The sequence below is a fragment of the Perca fluviatilis genome, chromosome 12, assembly GCF_010015445.1.
Source record: "Perca fluviatilis chromosome 12, GENO_Pfluv_1.0, whole genome shotgun sequence".
Lineage (NCBI taxonomy): Eukaryota > Metazoa > Chordata > Actinopteri > Perciformes > Percidae > Perca > Perca fluviatilis.
The window spans coordinates 9,005,050-9,008,902 of NC_053123.1; the positions used below are offsets into that span (position 1 = coordinate 9,005,050).

A 3,853-nucleotide genomic window follows, 5' to 3' on the forward strand; every position below is an offset into this window, starting at 1 on the left:
TTAGTTGCTAAAACAAAGGAAAGGTCTTTTTTAACAACATATACATTTTATTTAAAAAGCTTTTATAACACATGTAAATATATTCTGCTAGATACAAAGGGGTTTCTCACCTCTGCAACTGTGTTAGGATCATAAGATACAGTGGCCTGGTAAGATGAAACCGGAACAAAGGAATTTGCGGCGTCTTTTGGCCGGGGAGCCTTTCTGGTATGGCGTCTGTAGGCTGTAATAAGCATTAGATTAGATGCATTAGATTATTTTTTTTTATACAACACAGCATTTTACCGTTTTTCTTTTCAACTCACCTCAATAAATTGCTTCTTAGGCTTACGATGGTGAACGTTTTTAGGGGTAGCAGCTTTCACAGAGAGGTTTAGAGAAGCACACGGCCTTTTATCATGGTTGATTTCAGCCCTATGTGCTATCGAGTAGCCATCACCCTTACGGATCCTTTGTTCAGGAACGGATTGTCTAGACACAGAATATATATATATATATATATTAGAGGACTAGAAACACGGTGATAAATTAAATAGTAATAAATATTACAGCCTGAAAGAGATAAATAGCCCCATAAATACCTGTTTCCAACGTTCTTATTCCTTATTAGAAGGACCTTTTGTTTTATGTTCTGGTGTGTTGGGGTCTGTAGGATCGGGCTACACAGCTCTTTTTTAAAAAACAAAAAATTAATGAAAACACAGTACTAAATCAATTAATGCTGTAGTGTATAATATATTTATAGGTTTTTACCTTGTGGTATAAGTGTTTCATCAACTAACACAGCTACATTGTCCCAGCTCTTTGTAAAATCACCTAATGACGCAAACTGCATTATACAACAAAAAAAACTTTTAAGTCACAAATGCCTGAATGAATTAAACACCTTACAATAAGCTTTTTTTAAAATTTACTCACCAAACGCAGCCATTTCTGTAGAAACGTAATCCCTCTTTCTTCAGAGGTCTTTGTTGAGGAAGCCTGAGAAAACGAGGGAAAATTTTTAGCTAGCACCTTAGCTAAAAACTGCAGGTAAAAGTGAGCAGACAGCCTTGAAAAACAAGGGGTTTTTAAACACCACAAACCACCCCCTTTGCGACGCATTTAACACCCACAACAATAGACCTCACATTTACAAGCTAACGACTGGGCTAACACGTGTTTTTTACTATCGTCATATGGTACAACTCACCCGCATTACGAACACACGGTCAAAGTTTTAGCTAATTCATGAATGACTTAAATATCTTTGAACATCCTTAAACACAAGATTTGCTTTTTAAATTTACTTACCACTTGTAGGTATTGCTGAAAAAACTAAACAGCGTTGCTTTCACCAAGAAGAATTAAAAAGTGAAACTCCAGAGGTTTTTTTTTGTTTTTTTTTGATGAGGAAAAACGTGGTAGCTATCTAGCTAGCTACCAGACTAGCTAGAAAAAGCATCTAAAAAAGAGACAGCTAGCATGAAACAAAAGGCTAAACAGTGCACTGCTGAAAAAGGATCCTCTTTTTTTCTCACAAAAAAAAAGAACAACTCACTGGTATTGATTGTGGAAAAACGTGGTAGCTATCTAGCTAGCTACCAGACTAGCTAGAAAGTGTGCAGACCCCCCAGGTAGTACGACAGAGTGACCTCATTCGGCGGGTGTGAGAGGTCAGCCCTCAAGGCCACAAGACCCTTTGCTTGCAGGAGGCGGCACCACTCGACACCCCACCGTCATCACATCCGGGCGACATGCGGCCCCGCCTGGGACGATTAGATGCACTAACATATTCGGCCACTAGATGGTGCTCGTCGGGTGCCGACGTTCGACCGCGATGTCATCACATCCGCTTAGATGCGCTCTAGCTTCGACGATTAGATGCACTAACATATTCGGCCACTAGATGGCGATCGCGAGTAACGACGGCGGCCGCGCCGTCATCACGCACGCACATATCATCAGTTGGCATGGCAGGTTTGCGTGTGTGAGATGACGTCACACATGCACGCGCGAAAACCGCCATCTTTATACTACTGACGTGACGTGTGATGGACGGTCGCCGCCAATCAGAGGCTTTGCGTGGTAAGGGCGTCCAATCAAGTACGTTACGCTGTAAGGGCGTCCTCCAATGTGACGCTACACTGTAATGGGTGTGGCGCCGCGCGATTCTACGCGTTACGTGAGGGGCCTCGAATCCAACCTGCAAACGCTGAGGCGGGGGCGGCCAAAAAAGTCCGCTCGTGATGGGCGTGGCCTCCAATCAGACATACGCGTGTAATGGGCGTGGCCTCCAATCAGACGTTTGCTGTGATGGACGTGGCCTCCAATCAGACGTTTGCTGTGAGGGGCGTGGCCTCCAATCAGATGTATGCTGTGATGGGCGTGGCCTCCAATCAGATGTATGCTGTGATGGGCGTGGCCTCCAATCAGATGTATGCTGTGAGGGGCGTGGCCTCCAATCAGATGTATGCTGTGAGGGGCGTGGCCTCCAATCAGACCTACGCTGTGAGGGGCGTGGCCTTTAAAACATCATGTTGTTAAGCCTAGTGCCCTTTATTTAGAGAGTGTGGCCAACTCAAATCATGGGCGCCATATTGGATACCAACGTCAGATGACTCTACAGTGTAACCCTATTGAGCGAATATGCTATGCTATAAACAGGCATATACATGTTATTATCAACGTTTGTCAATATGTAAAAGGCCCCTACGGAAATATTCCAGTGTATATTTACCTTCTATATCGTAAATGGGCCTCTAAAAAATGTCCATTGTAGTGAGTGACCACGTCACCTAATAAGTCTCTGAGAAGTGTTTACTTTTCTAATGTCCGCTAGAATACAGGCTAACTATAGCTAGCTTTGTGTGTAACGTAACACAAACCCACCCATCTCAGAGGAGCGAAGCTCAATATTTCATTCAATAAAATTATGGTACAAAAGGAGCACTAACGCCACAGGTCTTATGTTGACAACATGGACGCAGATATAGGAAACTCTGAAGGCAGTCTTAATATTTACCTAGCAGGCTAGGCTAACGCTGTTGAGCTAACATTAGCAAACATCGGCATAGCTGTCTAAACTTAGTAATAATAATAATACATTTAATTTATAACGCACTTTTCATCAGAGATCTCAAAGTGCTTAGGTTAGAAACAAAAAAAATAAGCAGTTTAAAATTTGTGAAAAACTTGTGAAAAGCTGAACAACATCCCCGTCCAAGCTGTGTTTCACTTTCCCTCCAATATTATTATGAAGATAATAAAGACAGCTGGACTCAGTTGAGACCGGAAGCCGTAGCTATGACTACGGCGAGATCACTAGCATTTAGGTACATGGAGCGCTAGCAAAAAAGCTAACGCTATAAGGCTAACTTCAAACTAGCTAAAGCAGTGTTAGAACTTTTTTCAGCAATGTACACATTAACGATGGTATTACTATATTTGTCCTATGTAATTTGTTATCATATCAAAGAGAGAAGTTGACGTTAACCTCACACAGTAATGAACAGCTCCCAAACTTTTCACCTTTTTGGTTCACGGGGGACTTGGAATTTTTGCTGCTTCCCTGTCTTTCATTGCAGCCAAACGTGCAACAGTTGGGCATTTTTTCAGTGATTTATGTCATTTTTTAAAATAATTTATTATATTTTTCCACTATTCCCTGCACTGTGTCAATGGAAATCAGATGAATGTTGGTATCAAACATGGATTCCACAAAACACATGACCACATCGGAACCAATCGCAGAACAGGATAGCTCAGAACATTTGATTCCCTAGTTGGCCTCTCTCTATATAAAGGGCGCTAGTTAAGCCTACATTACAGCGCCACCATGTGGCCGACTGGGCTCATGTTTCTTGGGAACTGA

The 3,853-nt window shown here is 42.1% G+C and overlaps 1 long non-coding RNA gene across 1 annotated transcript; it reads right to left on the reverse strand.

The window, feature by feature from the left end:
- Nucleotides 1-279: 279 nt before the first annotated feature.
- On the reverse strand, nt 280-944 carry LOC120569286. The gene is made up of 4 exons (XR_005640855.1): nt 919-944; nt 754-829; nt 582-669; nt 280-471 (listed from the first exon to the last, which is right to left on the reverse strand). It is a non-coding gene; the product is annotated as an uncharacterized LOC120569286 (long non-coding RNA).
- Between the last annotated feature and the right edge of the window lie 2,909 nt (nt 945-3,853).